At 39.2% G+C, this 26,027-nt stretch overlaps 1 protein-coding gene across 9 annotated transcripts in view; it reads right to left on the minus strand.

Annotated features, from left to right (window-relative positions):
- Positions 1–14,469, minus strand: part of CHL1 (cell adhesion molecule L1 like) — a 207,272-nt gene extending 192,803 nt beyond the window's left edge. For 3 of the 9 annotated variants that reach the window (XM_036071624.2, XM_036071625.2, XM_036071618.2), the window contains exon 1: positions 13,720–13,851. The gene's annotated coding sequence lies outside the window, so the exon portion shown is untranslated. Of the gene's footprint in view, positions 1–13,030; positions 13,202–13,719; positions 13,852–14,041 lie in introns of those variants that run through there. The other 6 variants (XM_036071621.2, XM_078075952.1, XM_036071623.2 and 3 more) reach the window with 5 other exon arrangements.
- Positions 14,470–26,027: the final 11,558 nt, after the last annotated feature.

Consider the following 26,027-nt stretch of genomic DNA (forward strand, 5'->3'; position numbering starts at 1 on the left):
GACCAACATGGAGAGACCATGTGCTACACGAAAATAGCCAGAGGCCAAAGAGGGGCACAGCTGAGTTCAGCCCCCCCTTGCACATGTACAGCACCAGACATGCAAGTGAAGCTATCCTGGGGCCACTAGCCAACCCGGCCACCATCTGAACCTACCATGTTACCCCAGCTGTCACCAGGTGGGGCTGAAGAAATCACACATCTTAGCCCTGCCTGAGTCCCTGACACACAAAAGCATGAGATTTCATAAAATGGTTGTTGTTTCAGTTATGGGTTAGTAATGTGGCAATAGGTAACCGAACAGTACCCCTTCACATTTTACATAAATTGCTACATAGTCACAATTAAAACTAATTTTTCATCATTTCCCCTCTTAGCTACACATAAGTCTCCAGGTACTTTTCTTCCAAATGATAAGCAACTTGTGTATTTCCCCCAAGAATCTGATATGCAAAACACATTCCTACTGAGGTCTTAAACAGTTTAAAGCCATATGGTGAATTCCCCATGCACAATTCAACAAAATAAATGATGAAAATAGCATGAGCTCCATTTCAGAAGTCAATGGAAATGGTGATAGTATTTACAAAGCATGGCCTCCCTAAGTGATAGTAATAAAAAAATATACTGTGATACACTTGCAGTGCAAAATCTCATCTGCAAACAATAGTACCTTGGATAGTTATTAGTGCATTGCTATTAGAAGGACATCTTGTAAAAGGTTTGGGGAATTTTAATATTGCTGTTTTGTATTTGCATGTAACATTCTTAAAACAGGTAGATCACTAGGAAAGATGATTTCACTTGATTTTCAGATTAATGATCTATACTCACATAGGTGATATGTCAGATTTTTTTTTTTTTTAGTTTAAACTATTTCATAATTTCTTAATGACTCAGGGACCACTCATAAGGCCATCATGATTTCTGAGTTGCCTCTTTCTAGCCTTTCCATTCTCCTCCCTTGCTGAAGAGATGCTAACTATAATTTCTTTTGTCTGTGAACGAATCTGCAAAATTTCCATCATCTGTTCTAACTTGCAGTTTATACTCTGTCATCCACTAAAATAAAACAGAGTTATGCTTATTAGAATGGTTCTAAATTAAGAGTGAGTAGTCACTGCGTGAGGAAGGAATAGGGTGCGCAGAAGATTCAAGGGCCAGATCTTGATGCCCAGCATTGGTTATGGGTTATCCTATTCCATACCAAAATGCTAGTAGTGAATTCAGTGAATTTATGCTGCTATGAGGCCTCTTTTGTTCAACCTTTAGATATTGGTTTAGGATTTAGAGACTGGAGGTAGCTAGTGAATAGACTTCAGATGTACTTGTTGTGATTACAGTCATTGATTCATTTTATATCTTTTACTCTTATTTGCAGTAGTAAAACAGCATGGGGAAAATGAGCATTGTTTTGGCAATAGGTGAGAAATGCTTATGCTACCTGTATCATGCAGTATTTAAGAACATCCACGTAGATCAAAGTAAATTTGTATCGAAGGGATTTAATACAACACATCAATTACAGATTAATGAACTACTCTGTAGAATTCAAGACCTCCAGTTTTATTTTTTAATATTTGTGGACTGGAAGCGGCTGAAATAATCACTTCAGTTTTCTACTTCACGTCTGGCATGAGTTCTAAATAGAGCACACCCAGCCCTGCTCCACCATGCACACACACACCATACAACCGCCCACATAAACTGTGTCATTCACGGAACCAGTCTGAACCACCAAGACACTGGAATACAATCTTCAACAGCAGTAGATGTGAAGTAAATCCAGTTGAATAAAAACCTAGAACTGGGCATTCCATTCCCTTCATAGAGCACAGAAGCAAATGTGTAGCCAAATTAGCTTCCCATTAAGGACACAGTCTAGTTTTCAGTAGAAACAATCCAACTACTCTCCACTCTAAGCATCCAGTCTGTTAACCCCATTATTTAAATGAACTTGGGAAATGATGACACACACCTTTTTGTCCCTCCTCATCAGCTCTGAATTTCGAGGGGCAAAGGAAGTGGAATGCATGCTTAATTGAGGCAGTAAATACAAGGCTGTAGCAGATTGTTTTACTGTTAAATACAGTAATGAGTTTTTAATGGCCGCTGTCCAACATTACACTGGAGAAAAATGGTTTATTAGTAATAATAATAGCTGGCACTTTTGTCTTCAAAGCATTTTACAAATATTAGCTCATTAATCCTCCAGCTGCCACTGGGAAGCAGTGGTAACTGTTTCTATCCTCAGTTTACAGCTGGTGAAACAGGAAAACAGAGGTAGTAACCAAGTTTTCAAAAGCAGGTTTTGGGTATAGAGGTCAATTTCCAATTCAAACAACTCCTATCACTTTTTTTTTTTTTTTTTTTTTTAGTTTTCTGATTTTATTAACACAACTACAATGTGCACATAAACTATCCAACTATTCATTTTCTTTGCTGCACAGCCTGGCATTGGGATTGGTGACTCCGTTGGCCAGCTGGGCTGCTCTTTCCACAATGGGTCTGTGGTTCTTGGAGGAGACATTGTGAGCAATCTCTGCACGGTAGGATCTGTTGCACCTCAGCAGCCCTTCAAGCTCCTTGGCATTGTGGACTAGGAACTTCCGGAAGCCACTGGGCAGCACATGCTTTGTTTTCTTGTTGCTCCCATAACCAATGCTGGGCATCAAGATCTGGCCCTTGAATCTTCTGCGCACCCTATTGTCAGTGTCTTTGGGCTTCCACCAGTCGCTTTTAATTTTGACATATCGGTCTGACAGGTGCTGGATGAATTTCTTGGTCCTTTTTTATTTCTTATTTTTATTTTTTAAAAGATTTTATTTATTTAATTGAGAGGTAGAGAGAAAAAGAGAGAGAGAGAGAACGAGCAGGGGGTAGAGGGAGAGAGAAAGAGAGAAGCATACTCCCCTCCCCACTGAGCAGGGAGCCTGACTCGGGGCTCGATCCAAGGACCTGAGCCACCCAGGTGCCCCTCTTGGTCTTTTTTTAATGATCTTGGGCTTCATCAGAGGTCTGAGAGTAGCCATGATGCCAAGTAGGTGATGGCTGCCATCTCCACAGGAAGAGAGGACTCATATCAATTTTTATACATAATTGGATGGCATTCACTGTGATGACTGCCAGCCCTTTTTTGAGGGGTTAGTGGTTAAGGTCAAATCCAGTTTATTTGAACCTGATTCACAAAAGCACACATTAGTTGTATCCAAATTGCTCAATGGTGGTCCTTTAGTATTATTTCAAGCAAGTCAACTGTGTGAAAAAATTCAGCCCAAATCAATTTCATGCAGAAGCTTCTATACATGGAAAAAGTGGTCTGTTGAGACCCTTTGAAATCTAGCCCCACTGAGAATTAATTGCTAGAGATTACAAAGCAAAATGGAATCAAGGTCAAACTTAAACATCTTTATTTGGGCTTTCTATTTTTATTCATTCACTCAGATCTCCTTTATGGAAAATAGTATACATCTTAAATTAGTGAACAATAGTAAATAATCCAAAGAGTCTATTATTCATTCTGATGTACTCTATAGATGTTAAAATTGTTATTATTTTTGTTTGTTTGCTTACCACTGTGGGCAATGTTTTCAATTTCTTGCCATTGTCCAATGCCTTAAATATTTTAATCTAATAAATTAATTCTCCATTAAGTCATCAGATGCATTTTACAGAACAAGTTTAGAAAGTCTCTGGATTTATAACACAAAAACAGATGTATTTCTTGAGAAGCCGCCAAGTACCGTGCTCTAGAGAAGGAGACGTGGGTCAGACAAAAGTCCTACAGCAAATCCATTCCATCAAGTCCAAAGAAATGGGACTGGCTGTCTAGCCAAAGCAGAAAGCAAACATTTTTGCCTCTATTATAGAAAAAGGAGTTGGAATTCCTCAGCATCTGAGAATGCTACTTATATCTTGCACATTAAAAGATAATAATAGCATTTGCTTCTAAACACTCCAAACCAAAACACCAACTACCTCTCAAAATCCCAAATATATTGACCATGCCTAGAATAGCACTGAATTTTTTTTCCTTCAAAGCCTTATCTTAATTGACAGCTGTTAATAAAGATAGTGCCATCATGATGATAGGTGTCATTTTCAAGAACAGTCAGGCTGGTATATGACATCTGCCATTGCCAACTATTTCTATATTAATCTGGAGTGGCAGATACTCACACCTTTGTGGAAATGCCAACCGTGTAATGCAATTGGTTATATATAACATCCAGACGTGAGGGAAATCCATGCATATTGATATGACAGAGCAACAGAAACATTTCTGCCAAGAAATAAGAAATGGTAATAAGGGCAAGCAAACGCTTTGGGGAGGGTAAAGGTTGAATTTTACATATACTGGTGTCCAGGGACTGTTATAGAAAAAATCAGGCATCAAATGCTTTCATGACAAAATTTTGGAGAGAACACAAATGTCCTCCTCTCCCAATGTATCTCCCACATGGAAGTCCCTCACAATTAATTATTTGCATTAAAGCTTTTAAATAGTCTTTTTAAATGCTGCCATTCCTGGGATAAGTATGCATTTTCGGGTAATACCTTAAGAGGAATCCTTTGTATCTATTTTTCCACTTGTTTAACTGAGATAGTGTAACACAGAACAGGTAAATTTGGATAAACAACAGAGACGGGTGCTAGCTCTTGATGAAGACTATAGTGAGAGAATCCTGCTCCTCAGGAGGGCACCGATGGACACTGCACACCTGGGGAATGGAGTCCAAGAGAGAAGAGAAAGGACATGCAAAGGACTAAATGTTTGAGCTTCCCCCAAAATTCATACATTGAGACCCAAATTCCAATGTGATAATATTTGGAACTATGGCCTCTGGTAGGTAATTAGTTCATGAGGTGAAGCCCTCATGAGTGGGATTAATTCCCTGATAAAAGAGACCCCAGAGAGCTCTCTTGTGTTCCTGCCATTCTTGTTGGGCAGATACAAAGAGAAGTCAGCCCGGAAGAAGGTCCTCACAAGAAGACCATGCTGGCACCCTGATCTCAGACTTCCAGTCTCCAGAACTATAGGAAATAAATTTCTGTTGTTTATAAGCCACTCTGCTATGGTACTTTGTTATAGCACCCTGAACTGACACAGGGTGCAGAAGGTGTATGAGAGACTCAAAGGGAACACAGGGTGGCAGTTAGGGGCTTGGGGCTGGGACTCAGATACTTCTGAGTTTGAGTCCCGGTGAGTCCTGGCTCTGCCACTTCTAAGCCATACAGGATGACCTTGGGAAAAAAGCCCACTAGGTCTATGTCATCCAGCTTAAAATTGGTATTATAATAATAGTACTTTACACAAATCACTGATGCAGAGATTGCAAAATATTATCATAAACATGCAGTAAGTGGTAGCTATTTAAGCATCAGCCTGGCACAGCCTTAGTCCTGTCTCTAGTATAAAACAATTATTCAATAAAAGCTTTTTAAATGACTTGTCAGTATCTCATAGGACCTACGATCAATCAATCAATCAATCAGTCAATCAATATATCATAGAATTAAAGAAGCTATGGAAAATCAAATTTCCTTATCTTTGGGCAGGGCTACATTCAGCCTTGGAAATATAACTGGTAATGTTTTCAATATTTCCCCTAGACTCATTACATCCTTCAGTTTATACATTAACTCTAATTTTTTTTTTTTTTTTAATTCATCAGCTATAACACATTTCTCTTTTGTTTCAAATAAAATCTAGGGGCGCCTGGGTGGTGCAGTCAGTTAGGCAACTGACTCTTAGTTTTGGCTCAGGTTATGATCTCAGGGTCGTTAAGATCGAGCCCCATTCTGGGCTCCGTGCTTAGCAGGGAGTCACTTTGGGACTCTCTCTCTCTACTCCTCCCCCCATCTGCTTTCTCTCTCTCAAATAAATAAATAAATCTCAAAAATAAGTGAATAAGAACATCTAAAAGCAGTAGTGTGGGCTATGAACTAGATCACAAATCAGGATATCTGAGCCTTAATTCTGGTTTCACAAACACTGCCTAACCAGTTATCAGACCCTGCTTGTTTTTTCATCTATAAAATGGGCTAACAACTTGTCCCTTTTTGTTCATCATGTAACTGTAAAAGTCAAGCAAGATGATAAGGAAAAAAAATCTCTGCTGAAAGCGTCTAAATATTGCAAGACATTATAATTTTTCAATAGAAATCTTCAAAAGTAATCTTCTGAATGGATGGAAATGTATTGTTGAGTGTGTCAGAAAAGGTCTTCCCTTGAAATTTTGCATGAGATGTGTTGTTTCCTTTGAACACATCAGTACACAAAACATCCCATAATAAGCTGATATTCTGTCACTTTACATTCCTTAGCAAAGGTCTTTGACGCAGTAACGAACTGAATTCACAATCAACTCCAACTGCATCAAATGATCAAAAATCACCACATTTTTCTTACCTACTTGCCTTCCATTACATTGTGAATTACATCCCTTAGCCCCAGGGAACACAAATGCCTCATATCAGTATGCTACCAATGCATCCCTGATTATTGCTTCATCCTCTTCACCCCGATACCACTATGCCAAAGAAGAGGGATACCCCTCCGGAGATTCAAATGTCCAGATTACAGTGACTTTAAGCTGTCAGACTGTTATTTGAGGGTATCTCCACTTCACAGGCATTAACACCTGCAATCCTTAGCATCAGATTTACCACTTGCAGCAAAAGCTTTTGTTAGGGAAGAACCTCTGCTAAAAATGCAAACCTTTTACCATAGAAGCTATAATATGCCTTTTGCATCAGTCTCTCTGCTGTCTCAGCTCTCATCTTGGAAAGAGGAGATTATACAGGAGAATGGACAGAACTGTCTGGAAGTTTGGAGACTGCAGCAGAAACCCACCTCTGAATGGGAGCATGCCCATCTAGGGCAATGAACGAAGGGCACAGAATGACAAAGGAAAGTAGAGGAAGATGGCCCTGAACACAAATTTAATGATTTTCCATTTTGTTCTACTTTTGGCAATTCAGACTTTCTCCTTCCCCATCACCTGCGTTCCATAAATTTTAAGGCTTAAGGTGTGCTGGATATTCTCCATTAACCTCAGGTTCCAATCCGTTCTCCACCTTCTTCCATCCTACTCTGTGCAGAGGAAACCATCTCCGCAGACCACTTCAACCAGGTTCCCCTGCCATCTGACTCCTGGTCAAGTTTGGCCACTCGGAGGAAGGAGCAGGTGGTCTGCATCTGCCACTTGACTGTGGCTGTTTCTTTACAGGTCCTGGCTGCCAGCCTTTCCCAGGCCTACTGCTCTCACCTCCTTAGTAACTTCTCTTGGCACTGTCCCACTGGATGAGGGGCAATAATGGCTCTTTGGCAGCCCTTGTTGGTTTCCCTCAAGCCTGTCCAAAAAGATGTGGTCCCTTCTTGAAACTCCCTTCAATTGCCTCTTTGATTATGCTTATACATAAGAAAAAATAAAAGTAAAAGCAAAAGGAGACCAAGTCTTACTCAGAGAAAACACAAAACTCTGGGTCCTTTAAAACTGTCAAGGGGACACGCTACCCACTTCCAGCCAATGGCACTCTCAGGACACTCAGGTTCAATACTGTGAGGACATCAAGTTTTTAAAGATAAGTCAGAAGTATGAATTTTTATGTAAAGTCCCTGGGTTTTAAATGTTGGCTGAAATACTTCTTAAACACTCCTTGGGCCAAATAAAACACATATGTAGGCTAGGTTTAGTCCAAAGGACATTAGTTTGGATCCTAAATAGACTATAGTGCCTCTTCTTCAGGAAAAAAAAAAAAAAAAGTTCTGCTTTTTGTTGCAATGCATACTTACAAGAAAGGTGGAAATTCACATCTATACAACTTTTTCTTACACAACTATTTAGTCCTAAAAAAATAATTCTCTCTCTATCTCACTTGAAATCTCAAGGCAAAAGAGAGAAACATTCAGACTCAAAGTCACAGGAATCTTGGTATCTGGGTCTGTTCTAAATGTATGAATCTAATCAAATCACTTAATTTCAGTATGGCTCATTCCGTTCATCTGCAAAATCAAGATAATGACTTCTTTCCTACCATCTTCATAGAGACATTTGGCTGAGAAATGAAATAATACACAGTAAATGAAAAGTGCATTTGAGCTCTTCAGAGAATAAAATGCTGTTTAAACCAAAGGAATTAGTAAGAAAAACCTCAGAGGTTTGCCAAAGCTTTTTTTTTCTTTCTTTTCCAACCACGTTTCATGACACCGAGGTAACTGCAAATCAATGCGTCAGGCCAACATGATCTTCAAGAACATCTACCCCAATCTAAGTCGGTGGTACTCAACCCTCCAGGTACATTACTCTCACCAGAAGCTTTCAAAAATCCACAAGTCTTAGTTACCATCCCCAAGGGATTGTGATGGAATTCATCTGTGTTGGTAGTTTTTAAAAAGCTCTACAGGTGATTCTCCTTTCAGTTCAAACTGAGAACCAGTACTCTTGGGATCTTTCAAATACGTTGAACAATCGCTACTACTATATGCGTGCATAACTGACGTACGTATCAACAATTTTCCATTTGATTGTGCCATGATGACGGTTCACACTTATTCACATGCAAAGGGATACACACACACACACATATGCAGAAGCACATCTCTCTATCCATTCATACACTGAATGTGGAATAGATGGATAATTATTATAATTAAAAGCCAGAATTAATTGAGTGCTTAGTAAGTTCTACTAAGCTGTCTATAAAGATTGTTCCCTATAATGTTCACAATAATGCACACAAGCTGGGCATGGATATTAACTTCCACTCCATAGAAGAAATCAGTGTTAGATTAAAATGACTTAGCCAAGGTCACACACCAAGGAGTTAGCGGACTTTGATTTGGAACCCAGGCAGCCTGATTACTCTAGCTAGTGCACCAGTTTGCTTCTCACGGTGCCAGACAATATAAGGTTTATGAGATGCATAAAATGGAACGTGTGCTCAAGAATGTGAAGATATGAGAAGGGAGGGCACCTGGGTGGCTCAGTCGTTAAGCGTCTGCCTTCAGCTCAAGTCATGATCCCAGGGTCCTGGGATCGAGTCCCACATCGGGCTCCCTGCTCAGTGGGAAGCCTGCTTCTCCCTCTTCCACTCCCCCTGCTTGTGTTCCCTCTCTCACTGTCTCTCTCTGTTGAAAAATAAATAAAATCTTTAAAAAAAAAAAAATTTAAAAAAATTAAAAAAAGATATGAGAAGGGAATTTTGATGCGCACTAAAATTCACAGGCTGAATGGGAAAGTGGTACGCTGTAGTCCCTGGAGTTAAGGAGAGTTGGATTAGAAGATGGGCAGCTGATGGTTTTGCTTAGCTCCTACTTTGCAACTATGGGGAAAATGAGATGCACCCAAACGTCAGAAGGGAGAACAATTAAAACCACCAGGAAAAGAAACCCTGTTTAAAGAAGAGCGTACATTTATACAGTTGCCATATTTAATACATATATTATTCCATCATCTGCCAGCATCATTTGGATTGGATATTTATGCCTTCTTAAATTTACCTAAATTGTTAGTTCAACCAGCAAACCACAATTTTTGAAGAATTCATCTCAGTTCAAACTCTCTGATTCTTATTATGTATAAATATACACATAAACACATACATATTCCTACCAATTTGATTTCCAAAGAGATAAACAAATTGTAACCTCTTGGTAGGAACAAGCTATTATGAAATGAAAATAACATTTTTTTCACAGAAAATTTTAAAAATTGAAAACAGAATATGCATTCTCTTTGTATTTTTATTATCTAAACACAATAGGCAGGTAAGCAGGATCATTTTTTATCCACAATACATAAAATCTCAATTAGTTATGGTCTATTTGTGCACTGACTAAAAACATTCGTTAACAAAACAGAATTTTCTAGTTTACTGGATAAATATACCAGAAGAAATTGCAGAATAATGTCAGGTTGCCAAGCAACCACAGCTCTACTCCCTCTTGTTTGTGATCAATCCAACTCATTCATCAAGCTTCCAATCCCAGTGCTAGAGAATTCCAACCAATTTGTTTCTTGGGAAAATTATAGTGACTTTCGGTAACACAATAACACTTTTATTCTCAGAAGATAAACTTAGATGTTCTTTCGATCAAAGGGATGTGTTAATTCATTATTCTCTACATGGTGCTAATGAGAAGGCTATAATTAACTAACTACACTATTGCGACACACATAAAATAAACTGCAGTAATTAGTAATGTTTAAGGTGTTAACCAGCCTCCAAAATTAGAAAATACAGAATCTTTCCTCCAATAAAGATGTGGAGAAAGGAGAAAGGCACCATATCTAATTAAATTGGGAATTGTTTCCATTCTTCCCTCGCACCCCAAAGAGGGGGAGAGGCATGGTCGCCAAAATGTGAGAGATTTCACTTCAATAGCAGAGAAAATGGCTCAAAGCCAATTCTACCTGTAGGTAGACATAAAATGCTGGCTAATAATGTAATCCTTTCTTTGAAAGAATGCTTAGCACAATATTTTTCCAGGAATGAATAGAAAGAATATTATGCTTTCACTCATTAGCTGTGTTAACTTAGCATATTGTATGTAAATCACCATAATAATTGCATTCTCTTCAGACTGAATTAGTTAGTTACAATGAAGCTGTAATCAAAATGTTCATAATTGAAAATATAGTATTCTCGGTCTCGGTTTGAAAAAATCACAAGCAACACTGATTGAATCAGATAATACAGCACATCATTGAAAACAGCCTTAGTATAGAGACAACTTCCTCCTCTAGCTTATACCTTTGCATGTCAATTAGCTCCCCAAATTCCAGATCTGTCACGGTTTTCTATGTCACCCTTTGTCTTTGGCCTAACTTAAGCTTTCCATGTGCACTACTGCTTAGATTTTCAGGGGAAAATACAAAAGAGTGAAAAGCTAAATTTTTGTTTCTAAAATGTATTAGACACCATGGCACTGTTGGGTGTCATAAATCAAAGGGCAAAATAATTTCCAACAAATGAAACATTTAATGCCAATGCTCCTGGGAAACAATATGTAAATGATCACATGAATTTCAGGCAAGCTGTCACACCAATTCCTCAAGGTACCTTTTAAAGATGACATATTCACTGTGAAGAAGGGGGTGTTGTCATGCAAAAGTCAAACTTAAAGCAATACTCTACTATCTGAATTGATATTCACAGGGCTTCCTGACACTCATTCCTTCAAATCTAATGCCATCCAGCCCCCTCTATTACTTAATTTTCCTTTATGAAATTAAAAACAGCAACAACAAAACCTAGCAGAATCATAAATCAGTCTTGATCATTACTCTTATTTAATTCTCCATTTAAAAAAAAATGAACCAGACTAATTATTACAACAAAGCAATTTTGGGTCAAACAACCTATCTTCAGAATTTTCAAAAGTAAACTATATTTAATCCAGCAAATATTTTCCAAAGTCAGGTCTATTTTGTGAAAGTCTTAAGGAACTTTGTGATGGGAACATATGTCCAGTTTTACTTGCTTTGGATCCACCAGGACACAACTATATTTTAATAAGCAAATGATATTTTTAAACTGTATTTAAAACCAATCCAGTAAATGGGATTAATTAATTTAAAGGTAATAAATACATTATGTGCAATATCAAATCCTGTCATTCTTACAATTAGGTCCATGGGATGTTTTTTTGCTCATCACCAGGTAAGTTGGAGCACATAATAAAACCATGAGGTAGCAATAAACATCTGCAGTCTTTTCTTTAAAGGACCCATAAGTATAGATGCAACAGAGAACAATTTAAAAAACATGTATTAATCATCACAGTCCTACTCTTCTGCAGTGATGTGGGTAAAAACATGCCCAGAAAGAGATTTTTAATGAACTGCCATAGCCAGCACTCACACTTGCCAAGAAATAACTATTTGTCTCCATTTATTCACTGACAATATTCAGGAGCTTGGGAGGAATGATTATACACTATGCTCGGCCTTTACTAGAGGTAAATCCACCACAGCACTTAAGGCCATAAAATGGAAAGCTGGGTTATACACTACGCCCTAGAGCCAAGTTAAATTATGAAAGCCATAGGGTGGTTCATCACAAGAGACTGAAATTAAGACAAACCCAACTGCAACATCAGCCTGTGAAAGAGGAAATAGAATCTTACACACAAAGCTGTAGAATAAACTCCTTTTTCCCCCTTATCACTGAGTTTCCCCAAATAGCTTTCTAAGCTTCTCTCTCCGTCAATGTACTGACAAGCCAACGTGACCAGCAGTTGGTCAGTTTATATCTTCCAATCTGCTGCTATCCAGAGCTCTGTAGGAGTTGTACGGGGCAGTAATATTTAATATCCACTGATACTCTCCAAAATTAGAAAACACAGTATTTTGCCTTATATAAAGATGCGGAGAAATGAGAATGGCCCATATCTAATTAAATTGAGGATTAATTAGTAATAACAGCAACGCCATCAGCAACCATAACTAACTTAGGGTGTTTATTAAGCATAAACACGAAGCTAAACTGTCTTCTTGGATTATCTCATTACAGTCCTGCAAAAACCTAATAAGCAAGGTATTGATATTATCTCTATTATTTAAAAGGGGAAACCGAGGCACGGAGTAGTTAAATGGCTCGTCCAAAATCACACATCACAGAGACGCCGGAGCTGGAATTGGAACCCGTCTGGGCGCCTCGAGAGACTCTGCCTGGCGCGAGCCCAGGTGGCTCACCAGTTGCCCACCTCCGCGCGCACGCGCACATGCCCCCCCCCCGCCCCCACGGGCGTTCCAGAGAGCTCGTCGTCGCGCACGCGCGTGCCCAGGTGGCCACTTGCGGGGCCTGGAGGCTCCTCCGAGGTTTTCAAGGGCGGGGCCGAACCCCAGCGACCCTCGCATAAGGCTAAGCCGCGGGGCTCCCTCCCCGCCGCGCCGCCCTGCTGTGCCACTAGACACCTGCCCTTCGCCGCTCGCCTTCTACCCGCTCCCCAGCCCGCCTTCCCGGCTGACAGCCGGACCACCCACCCCGCGCTCGCCCCAAGGCGCGGCTCCGGGCGTGGGTACCTGGGCCCGCGCGACAGCGGCTTCTTCGGCCCCTGGGTTTTCGCAGGAATTCCTCAGCCCTGCCCCTGACTGAGAAAGTGCGGCTCACATAGCGTGCAAGAGGAGTGAGAATCAAGGGGCCAGCGTTCCCCAGCCTCCAGGCTCCAATCCCTGCTCTCCAAATTAATCACTTTCTCCCTCCCCACGCACACTCTTACTCAAAAAAAAAAAAAAAAAAAAGAGAGAGAGGCACAAAGAAGAAGGGACCATCCGTGACTGGCATCTCTAGCTCCACCAGCTCGGCTACCAAGGAGCCATGGCAACCACGCCCCCGGCCTGGCCTCTAGCCCCCACGGTGGAACTCCTTAACCTTCCCGTTTTCACGCCGCCCTCCAACCCTGCTGTCCACAGATCTCCCCTTTCAAGCTGGCGGCGTACACCGAACCCCAACCAATACCTGGAATCCTCCCCTGAGAATGGGAGCAAGATAGGGGCGGGGTGGGGTGCGGGAGAGAACATTGCCCTACGACACAAGAGATGGTCAGGGGCAGGGAGGAGTGCGACCAGGACTGACCCCAAACCCAGGCAGACCTCCGACCCCCTACTGGAGAGAGGGCTGCAATCTCCAGGAGGGTCTGGAATGCTCGCCAGAGGGTCGGGGGCAGTGGGGGGTGGGGGGAGGCTGGAGGAAAGACAGAGGGTTAACCTACCCGTAACCACGCGGAGGAAGTGGGAGCTGGAGGATTCGTATAGCGGGTTCACTCTGTCCGACTGACACGGAGCTGTGTTTGAATCCACCCTCAGCCACCAGGGGGCGGGGCTGGGAAAGGGGGTGTCTCTTCCCGGGTTAGGGCTTTAGGCGAGGATGGAGCCCTGATTGCGCACCATTTCCTATCCACACTGAGTTGACCCCTCCCAGCAGCAAACCCTTAATCCGCCTTCCATCACGCCCAAAGAGTTGGCTACGGGGCGAACTGGGAGAAGCCTTAGGGCTAGCAAAACAGATGCAAATTAACCCCCACCCAGACACACCTGAGCCGTCTTTGGCTTTAGATCTGTGCCGTACCTTCCCTCAGGGAAACTTCTCCCCCTAGCAGGCTTGCTGCGGGAGAGGGACGTGCGGTGCCCAGCAGCTCCGAGCGGATCCAGGGGAGTTTCTTGCCGGCCGCTTGCAGCTGATCCACACGCGGGTCTGCGGGCTGAGATCCCGCCGGGCCCCTCCCGCCTCTGGCCGTGGCCGCGGCCGCGAGAGCGCTGGACCTGTTCTGGCTTGCGCTCGGATCCACGCCCTCCCGGCGGAGGCTGGCTAGCGCCTCTCCTCTCTTCCTCGGCTCCGCTCCGCCACCCCTCACCCACGCCGCTTATTTTCCCTCCCTTTGCACACTCCCTTAGGACAGGGAGAGCTACAGGCTTAAGACTTTTATTTCATGGTGAAAAAACAAGGGACGAAGCCAAAACTTCGCTCGTCATTTTCAACATCTATGGTCAAAAGAGGTAGGATCGCTGTCCCTTTTATCTGCAAAAACGAATTAAAAAAAAAAAACCCCTCCCCCTCCCGATGGTTTCACTCAGTACATATTCCAGACACGGGTCGCCGGTCTGGATTTCCTTCATTGCTGCATGTTGGAAGGGTGTGGTGCCATGTACCTATTAAAAATATTCTTTTTGCTTTCCTTCCTTATTTATGGGTGTGATGAGGTTTCCTATTTAATTTACAAAAGATGCTACTACGATAAGCTAACAAATTATTACATACATAAATTTGGGCACCTTTCACTGTTAACCATTTTTAAAATTTCTGTTTTAACACTTACAGTCTGTAATTTTACCACATTGTTCTGTAAAGTTTTTCCTATTTATTCTGTATTAATTCACTATTATAGGGTAGAAGAAAGCCCTGTGTGCTTATTTCCACTGCAAAAGGCCATTTCTGATGCCTTATCAATTACACCAAAACATGTAAATTTTATTTTAGGATTCCAAAATTAATTTGGGAAAGTTACAGGCTTTTGCAGTTATTTATACACCCCTTTCATTTTTTTTTCACTCCATGATCATATTTTCCAAAATTTTCACACAATACCACTTAAAAAATTCTGTTTAATTTAAGTTCTCTTTGATGGCAGGAGAATCGTTGACTTCTAATTTTTACTCCACTAAAGCAGTAAGATTAACTTTACAGTCTGGTTTTGTTCTCATCTTGTACATTGAACAATGAGGACATTTAGAGCTGTGAGCTCCCCTCAGAGTGGGTTACCACTATAGTAGCAGCTAGAGGGAAGGCAATTCAGAATTCTGCTTCAGAAGCAACTGAATAAAATATTTTGAAAATGAATTAATGGACTTTTAAACTTTAATAATTGCTAACCTTGGAGCCCTGATTCTGTCAGTTCATGTGTGGGCCCAATTCTTACTGACTGCATTGCAAACTGCAAATGCAAGTGAGGGCAGGATTTGTCCTGAGTTTAAATTGTACTGCTAGAGTAATTTCTTTGCCCGAGGCATCATTATTCACATGGCATGTTTTCTAAAGTAGAAACAGAGATAGAATATTGAATGAAATTCCAAGAGGGAAAACATAGGAAAACATTTCCAAGGTCAAGGAGACACAAAGCTGAGTTGAACTCAGAAGTTGACCACCTTCTGGATAAGCATTCTCTGACCAAAAGACTCAAAACTCAATCCTGGCCAGATCAACAGAATACTCTTCAACATACAGCTCTTCTTTTCTCTATGATTTGTTTGTTTGACATTAGGATCATTATGAAAAGATACATAGAAAGAGAGAGGGAGAGAGATCCTAGTATTTATCAGTCATTGTTCAAGGTGCTAGGGTACAGTGGAAAACACAATAGACAAGGCTAGCTGCTTCTTTTTAAGTCAAATATCCAAAAATATATTAAAGAATACCAAGGCATAATACCTGAAGCAAAAAGATGAAGGGTCAGTTCTTAAATATGAGTTTTCTTGAAAGGGAAATAGCATACTTCTGAGTCTCTGACACTGCATATAAATGAGGAACTAATAGCCCAATAGTAAGCCCAAAGCTTACTAGGGACAGCCATTAAGTCTGTATATATACAATATACTCTACCCTAGGCAAATAAATTTGAAGTGAGGGAGAAAGGAAAAAGTACATAAGGAAAAAGGGAAGAAAGGAAAGAGAAAGGGAAGAAGAAAGGGAAGAGGGAAGACAATGATTCACCAAAAAAGGAAAAAAGAATTTAAAAGAAAGAATTTTAGCCAGCTAAATAAAACTTTTTAAAGAAATGCAAAATAGAAGCAGATGACTTAAATTTCCACATCCAAAAAATACCTCATAGATGTTATCTCCAAGGATAGGTTCTTTTTTTTTTGATACATTTCCAAAGGCAGGCCACAAATGTAGGTTTTTCTGACCCAAAGAACTTAAAACAGCTCACTGCCTCAGATTCCGGAAAGGCTGGAACCCGAGACCAGAAGGCAGCCTTCAACCAGAGTGGATATTTGGTGAAGCTACCTTCTGCTGCTGCTTTGAAACCCTCTCTTGGCTCCCATCCTCTGTCTGACACTTTGTTCAGACCAGTTCTCACTCAACAAACAATCCTCATCTATCAGGCATCACACAATTGCACGTGAGTGCTAAAGAAAGACTAGATTTCTTACGAGTCACATGGAAATTGGGTTGCATTAGCTTTGAAAGGTGTGAATTTATCTCTCACAATTGAGGAAGGCCATGTAAAATAAAAATACGACTATCAAACCACGAATGAAGGCGAGAAAGGAGGTCTTTCATGAATAGAAGCAGAAGGTGAGAGAGATAGGCCAGTCATCTGGAAAAAAGAGAAAAGGTATTAAGAGCCGGGGTATTTTTCAGCTTTTACTGCTGATTTACTACCTATCCCCAGCTTGAACCATCATTTGGTATCATTCCCAGAGCCAGGACCATTGGAGGAGTATTGCTTTTTGGCAAAGCCAAGTAGCTAGTGATATGGCAATGTTCCTAGAAAAATTGTTTAGCGGAAGAGCTGTAGTTTTTGAAATGGCATTTCAGTCTAGCAGTTCTGAATAGTCACAGATCCACAGGGATTTTTCTGGCCAACTACTGTCCTAAAGGAAGGCAGGATGTTCCACTGAGGGGTAGCTCCTCAAAGGCAACCTTGGAAGTTCAAAGCAGCTACCTTCAGCTTAGATATTAAGAAAGCTAAAGAAGATCATATTAATTCTCCAGAGTTAAACTGACAGTGTCGATACTCCTTTAACTTGTCCTTTAATACAAGAACAAAAAGACATGTATTAAAAATCAAAGGGCGGGCGCCTGGGTGGCTCAGTTGGTTAAGCGACTGCCTTCGGCTCAGGTCATGATCCTGGAGTCCCTGGATCGAGTCCCACATCGGGCTCCCTGCTCGGCAGGGAGTCTGCTTCTCCCTCTGACCCTCCCGCCTCTCATGTGCTGTCTCCCTCATTCTCTCTCTCTCAAATAAATAAATAAAATCTTTAAAAAAAAAAAAATCAAAGGGCAATCATTCTGGAACAAATAAAAAGGTAACGTTTTGTCATGCCATGGATCATTAATATGTGAGATTCAGCCTTAAGAGGTCATGGAACCAGATATTTTCACTGGATTTTTTAAGGGCTAGGTAATTTCACAGCCATTAATATTATACTTATGTAGTTATGATCATGCTAAGTGTTACCAAATCTCATGCTTTAAGGCATTTGTTGATTACTTGTGAAGATAAGAAAGATTTCTTGTCCTTCAGTCAGAAATGCTCAAATGCCCATTATGACCACCTTACTCTCCTACTGGTGTTTGCTCCAAAGTCCTGTGCAGTGAAGTCTTATCTCGAGGGCCTGAGAACAGGTTTATAGTATGAATTCATTTGTTGGGAAAAGTCTTCCTAGTTTTGGAGGATGGGAATTTCATTTAAATCTCTCTATATCCAACATAATACAAAATCTTTTCAATCTGGAAAAGTACCTCAGATAGCATATTCTCTTATAGCTTCCTTTTATACTTGAGGAGGGCAAGGTTCAGAAGTTTTCTCAAGATTGTACAACAGGTTGGTGGTCTAGAATTCAATATATATACTGAATTCTCTCTCTATATATATAAATATATATATTAAATATATGTATACTTAATCTTGTTAATAATTAATATATAGATATTCTTACTCTTGTATGATTTGAGAATATGACAGGCTACTGTCATCTTGAAACATAATTGTATTTATTCCAGTTTTGCTACAGCAAACAAGATAAATGCTGAATAGTGAGATGGTGAATGATACCAGGAGAATAAGGGCTGATCTTTACAGAAACAAATAGCCAAAATGAAGGTCTTAGTTGATCCTTTTCTTCTGTCTATTTTGTCCAGTTGATTTTGGAAATTGTTTTCCCACTCTCAGAATAAAGGAAACTTGTTAGAGAAAAGGGAGAGACCCAGTAGGTCTCCTTAATATAAGAGCTTGTGGCAGGCTGCTGGTTGCTTCTCTCCTTGCCCTGACCCCTCACCCTGCAATCTGTCTCCCCCCGTCTCCTGGCCACACAGCCACCTACCTAAACACTACATTTCACAATCACCCTTGTGACCAATTGTGGCCCCATGGCTAGTTTCTCACCAAAGGGACATGAGGAGAAATGCTATTGGCATCTACCAGGTCATCTTCTTAAAGGTAATCTAGATTCACTCTTCTTTTTCCTTCTAGCTAGCCTACAATAGTGAAATAGTCATGTGAGGATGACAAAAGAACCCCCATTATCCTGAGTCCCTCAGGACTCTAGGAATTAGAGCCCACATACCACCAGGAAGAACTGAAGTTCCCTATTTGAGCCAGTGTCTTTTGAGGTTTCTTTATTATAACTATTTAGTCTTTTCCCTAATTAATACAGTTATAATCTCGGTCATCAGAACAATTTCAGAATAGTCAAGAAAAATAAGAACGGATGATATAATAGGTATCCATTGTTTTGTGCTTGCCCAGCATTGATAGACATCCATACAGCAACCAATCCTAGGAAATAACATCTCCTACGTTTATGTGGCTGAGTTGAGGCTGATGCCAATACTTCCTATCTACCACTGGTCCAGATATGTGACACAGGTATAGAATCCATATTCCCTATCCCTCTGTCTATGGTGATTAGAGCAATGAAAAGCAACAGATCAAAAGGAGTTAATGAAAGACCCACCTGGGATGTATGCTCGAACCATGAGGAAAAAACATAGGATTACTCAGGAGGCATGATATAAGGTAGAAGGGGGCTGCTTAGCAACACTTAGACAAAGCATGCCTGAGAACAAAACCACCACAGGGAAAAGAAAAGAACACAGACACTTGACACTTACTTGAAGACTTAGGTCTTCAAATAGATGAAAGCTTCTTTTTTTTTTTTTTTTAATTTTTTAAAGATTCTATTTATTTATTTGATAGAGAGAGAGACAGTGAGAGAGGGAACACAAGCAGGGGGAGTGGGAGAGGGAGAAGCAGGCTTCCCGCCGAGCAGGGAGCCCGATGTGGGACTCGATCCCAGGACCCTGAGACCATGACCTGAGCCGAAGGCAGTCGCTCAACCAACTGAGCCACCCAGGCGCCCCTAGATGAAAGCTTCTTGTTTATTAAAAGCTGAAACTGAAATACATCTTGACTATGCAGCATTTAAACTCCATACCACAATACAATAAGCCCACAACAAGGGGTCAAAACAAATCTCCTGTTTGTATTGACAAGAAATATTTGCCTTATCTTATAGGCATTAGATCCTCTATCTTCTGCCAGTTTCTCACTCAGGTAGTTCTTTGGTGTTTTTTGTTTGTTTTTGTTTTTTGTTTCCCATGGACCAATCTAAGTTATTTATTTAAGCCATCTCCTGACATAGCAAAGGGATGGAAGATCAGTATACTGGTCATCATTTGATACAAGTAAGGAAGGTGAGCTTAAGGTCCCATATACTTTTCTGCTCTGTGTGCGGAGTCATGGCCCAAACTAGTGCTGTGGTCCCCACTGGGTAGTTAGGTCCAGGTTCTCTTTATTCATCTTCATAGCCAGTGGGAAGTGGATTCACATGAGAATAGATATTTGCACAGCCAGACCAACTGAAAAGTAAGAGGGGGAATCCCATAGAGGAGAGAGCCAGGGAGAGGGAGCCCTGGATTCTATGTTTTAATGATGCTCAATCTTCAGCTATCTGAAATATGCATTAATAGGACAGTCTCCAAACAGCTCTGCTGAGGTTCCAAAAGAACTGAATTGAGATGTCAACAATCCACTACAAAGGAGACTGTAGTTTGATCTAACTATATTTATTGCCTGATAAGAAAAAAAAATGATATTACTTGGAGAATATAACAGAATCCAGAATCTCTACAATACCAAGAAAACAATCGAGATGGCTCAACATATGATAAAATATATGTGATCTGCACTCAAAGAGAAGCCCATGGAGATCAACCCTGAGATGATCCACACATTGGACATAATTGTTAAGGAATTTAAAGCACAATTATAATTATGCTCATGGAAATAAAATATTATCACAATGAATATAAAATTAGGAAACCAAAGCAGAGAAATAGAATCTCTAAAAAAAAAAAAAAAAAACACCAAATGGAAATTCTAGATTTGAAAAAAATACAAGATCAAAAATAATTTTAAAAATCTCAATTTGCTTAATAGCAGTTTAGAGATGACAGAGAAAAGAGTCAGTGGATTTGAAGCTAGATCAATATAAATTTTCCAGCATGAGAGAGAGGCAGAAAAATGAATACAGCCTCAAAATAGTTAATATCTGTGTAATTGGTGTCTCAATGGAAGAGAGATATGGGACATAAAAATATATATTTGAAGACATAATGCCAGAAAATTTACCAAATGTGGTGAAAGCCAGAAACTTATAGATTCAAGGATCTCAGCAAACTTTCCGCAAGATAAATACAAAGTGAACCCCACCTAGGTGCACAATAATCAAGCTGTTAAAAAGACGAAGATAAATGGAAAACCTGGAAAGAAGACAGAGAGTAAAGCAGCACATTGCATACAGGTGAAGAGCAAGTTTAAAATGCTGAAAGAAAAAAAGAAATCAACCTAGAATTCCAGGTCCAGTGAAAATATTCTTCAAGTTCGAAGGCAAAATAAGCATAGTTCCAGATAAAAGAAACTAAAGAGGGTTATTGCCATCAGAGCTGCACTACAAGAAATGCTAAAAGTAGTTCTTAAAGCCGAGGGGAAATGATACCAGATGAAACTCAGATCTTTAGAAAGAAAGAAAGAGCACTAGAAATGGTAAATAGGTGGGTAAATATAAAAAATTATTTTTCTTTTGATTTACTCAAAGTATATGACTGTTTAAACCCAAAAGGCCTAGCTCTTGCATCCAGTAAAACTGACAATTCCCCTAATTCAATAGAAAATGAACATTACCACATGCACAAAAATGTCATCCTATATATGAAGACATGCTTTAATAATCTATATTTCCGGAGTAAAATATAGCATCTTTCATTATGACAGTTTCATCCAGTGTTTTATTATTAGCACAACTACAGAAGCCTGCAGAGAATTTGCAGAAGGATCAGCCCAATTAGATAAAAATGAGAATCCTCTTTTCAGATCTAAATTTTGCATCATTATCTCTCTAGGAAGAGATCATTAAATTATGATTTAGTCACCAGGCTCTTTACTGATTAGAATACAGAATAGTTAACCATTTGCATCTGAAAACAAAGTGGAATAAATATAGCTAGTCCACTTAAAAATTAAAAAAAAACTTAAAATTTATCTAAATTTGAATGAATTGCTTAAGATGAAGTACAAAACACCTCTCTGCCCAGCATAATAGGGTTTTTCTATTATGTGTGCCCAGAGGAAAACTGTTTTTGGTGGAAACAGCTAGGACTGATTAACTGATAAATATCTTACACACAAGGTAATTAACAATAACTCTCGTACATCAAACATGTTTTCTTCGCTTTATCCAATGAAAAATACATTTGAAGACAGCTCATTTTTGATTCTCAAAATGAGACTAATGATTATATGAGTACCAGAAACAATTACTATGAACCAAGAAAAGGTTTATCTTATAGTATTTCATCTAATATCATATCTGTTCTTTTATGCAACAGTTGAATATCATGAACAGAAGAAAGATGATATTTTTAATTTTTCATAATGACCTAATAACCAGAAATCATAAAAGAAGAATGCACAATGCATTTTGGTAAGTTTTTAAGGCATTGACAAGTGTCAACAGTCCAGTTAAAAGACAGAGTAAGACAGAATAAATAAAAGTGAGTTTGTTTTATAGTCCCAAACTTGTTTCTTTATGAAGTAAACATTTGGAGGACAGTAAGCTTTTTAACATACACAAAAATACCACGGATCTGGGGTGTCTGGGTGGCTCAGTTGTTAAGCATCTGCCTTTGGCTCAGGTCATGATCCCAGGGTTCTGGGATCGAGCCCCGCATCGGGCTCCCTGCTTGGCGGGAAGCCTGCTTCTCCCTCTCCCACTCCCCCTGCTTGTGTTCCCTCTCTCACTGTGTCTCTCCTGTCAAATAAATAAAAATCTTAAAAAAAAATACCACAAATCTAATGTACATACAGAAAACAATTTTCCATTAAATGCTACTAAATAAAATGCAAATCAAGTTTTTATAAACTGATATTATCTGGCAGCCTTGTTTTGTCTTTAATTCACACATCCACTCCAAAATTTAGATATAGTGAAAATCTAAAATGCTCACCAAGATATTTAATGAAGCATAATAATAAGCCTTGAAAAACTTAAAATGCTATTGAAACAAATTTCATTTTGATAATAAATTAATGTATTTACTAGGAATAAAATGCAAAGGTTTCCTGACTAATTCTTCCTCAACTGATTTAAATATCAAAATCTGGTGCCAGATTTTGAAGGTAATAGCTGGCAATTAACTTCTCTAAAAGTTTGTGAATAAAGCAAGGCATATGTTTCCACACTTGACAAATTACACACATCCATTATAAGATCTAGAAAAGAAAGGCATTCCCATGCCAACCTTCAAACCCTCAAGAAGAATTTATTCAAGCTATAACTCTACACCAATGACAGAGCAAACCAACATAAATGGGGACTTTACCAAAGGGATTTGTTTATAGAAGGGTCAGACGAGGTTTTCCCGTAAAATGCTGTAGAAGCCCAACCGTTTTGTTCTATTTTATTCTTACCGTAATAAACTCCTATCCTTTAAGTTATAGAGTTTTCTCACCATCGTGTGATCTAAGATGTAAGGGGAAACAGCCCTTCGTTAGAATTATCTCAAAGAAGGAAAATGCAGTACATTCTCTGAAATAGTGACTGTGGTTTTGTTCACACCCTTGGCCTCCTTGGGAATTGGTAGTTAAATGGAATTCTACTCGTGGAGAGCATCACCAATTTTGTACTTACTACTATCAGTAGGTATAATCTTGTATGTTTGTTGAAGATGGATGACTTTCTTTTTCCTCTTGATTCCCAAGAGATTGAACTTCAGTAAAAGGATACAGAAAGTGTCATTGAACCGGGCAACTATGGTGCATATTAAAGTAAGAAAAGTGCATAATAAAGTCAGAAAAATAACAACACTAAAACATGAGCAAGCATTACTTCCCTAAATAAACAGATGTAATGGAGAGAGAGAAAAGGAAAAAAAAAAAAAAAAATCACATAATGCATACTAAAGAAGGCTTCATCCAGAAAACAAATTTTTATACCTTTATTTCACATTCCCTGAGACATAAATAGCCCTGTCAATAAAAATCTGTGGTATTCTGGGGTCAAAGTGGTCAACTGAAAAAGATCATTAAGAGTTTAAAAGGGAATTGGAAAATATACACACATAGGCAATTGACAACCAGATGAATTTTGTGAACCTCAGAAATTACAAGCATTTCCCGGGCCCTGCAAGAATCAGGTGAAATTGTATAATGATACCACTATTCACATAAATTATCTTAGGAGAAAGGGGTAGCCTGTAATGCCACCTGAATCATCATCCAATACATACATACATATGTATATACACACAGAATCTGCATATGATAAACATGAAACATGGCACCTCTCCTTGAACGAGTATAATTAATTTTCCAATATTTGGAATAAATGGAACTTTAATATGTTTCGAAATGTTCTCGGTGATGAAAGCAGTAAGGTTGAGAATAGCAAAGACCATCTTGAATACCATAAGGAAGCAATACTTCCTTTCTATAGCTCAAGTTGGAATGATTCAATGCCTTCATAACAGCCTAATCCTTACCAGAGTGGAATCCAGTGGAGATTTTCAAAATGGGCCCTAATAGGGATCCTTTTCATCTCAAATGTAGCTCTGATAACAGTACTGCTTGCAGGACACTCAGAAAATGAATAGAAGTGTAACATCCTGCTCTGAGGAAAGCACAGGCAGGATCCTTACCACTCTGCCAGGCCAATGCCAAGGTGTCAAAGACAAAGGGAGCTTTCCTATTACTGGAACATACAACTCATGCCAGTCAAATGCAACCCCTAAAGCTGATTTGTTGTCCCTCATGCATCAGTGCACTTACAGTCCAATTCTTATAAATAGCCATTTCATTAAGGCCCAGTGTAAATATGGACTTGGCTTAGTAGCTAGCCAAGTTATGAAACAAATATTTATTCTGAGAGGTAAACAATTCTAAATAGCTCCTTGGCCTTTATAAACATAGTATTTGATCAAAACAGCAAAACCACCAAAGTAGAGCCAAATAAGATATTTTCATTTAAATTCAATGATTTATTCTCACAATGGAAAACACAGTAGTGATGTTGATATAAAAGCAGAATCCGGTAGAATAATCAAGTTCTTAATCATCATGAAGACTGTTATCTCAGAATCTTAATCAGTTGATTTTGTACTTTAATTTTACAGTAATGGAGATGACTTGACTGATGTCTATAGTCTTGTTGTCTTGTGACAAAGCAGCATATGGAGTTTAAATTAGCCTTGATTTAATGGTACAGAATGTTGCCGTGGAATAAAGTGAGGACATGAATATATCTTCATAAAATGAAGTGATCTGGAAATTTCTAAATCAATTTGCTTTGATTAGGAAAGTTATATTTCAATAAATGATCAAGTATTTGCTGAATACTTATTATATACCAAAAATAAGAACCCTGAAATAAGACATAGTTCATTCTTATTTCACTTGGGACAATGCACTATATAAATGGGAAAAATTACATAATTGGCCTTCGTAGAGGTCAGGTTAGACATGGATACAGGAAGGAGGGGATCATTATAACACTTCAAGTTGTTTTAAAACACTGATTCAAAAAAATAAATAAAATAAAATAAAATAAAACATTGATTCCACCATATTATTTATTTCTTTTTTAAAAAGGCTAAAATGTCTCCATATTGTAAACAGGAGGAATTCCACGTGTCTTAGCTTATTATTAGAGGCCATTACCTACCATATTATTTATTTCTTTTTTAAAAAGGCTAAAATGTCTCCATATTGTAAACAGGAGGAATTCCACGTGTCTTAGCTTATTATTAGAGGCCATTACCTACCATATTAGAGGCCATTACCAGCAACACTCACAGCCATGAGGCTTGTGTTTGCACTGGGGTATTCAATAGGCTGGCTCTGGAAAAGCCCAGTTTCCCTGAATCATTGTAACTCTAGATGACTCAGTCCAATTTCCCTGAATCACTATAACTCTAGATGACTCATCTTGGCTCAAGCATGTGAAGCTTTGTTACAGCAATTTTCCTTTCAGTTTTTATTAATAACAATAGTGACAATAATAAAGGCTAACATTTATTAAAGGTTTATTATATGTTTTGTGCAACGTTAAGACTTGCATGTACACCACTTAATTTATACTCACAAAGCATCAATTAAGTATGTACTAGTATCATCCAATTTTACACATGAGAAAATGAGTCATAGAGAGATTGAGTAAATTGTCTAAAGTTACAGGAAGTGATGGATTCAAGATTTTAACATAAGACAGTTTGATTCCATAGGATACACACATGATTATTGTCCTA

The sequence above is a fragment of the Halichoerus grypus genome, chromosome 1 (genome assembly GCF_964656455.1).
Source record: "Halichoerus grypus chromosome 1, mHalGry1.hap1.1, whole genome shotgun sequence".
Taxonomy (NCBI): domain Eukaryota; kingdom Metazoa; phylum Chordata; class Mammalia; order Carnivora; family Phocidae; genus Halichoerus; species Halichoerus grypus.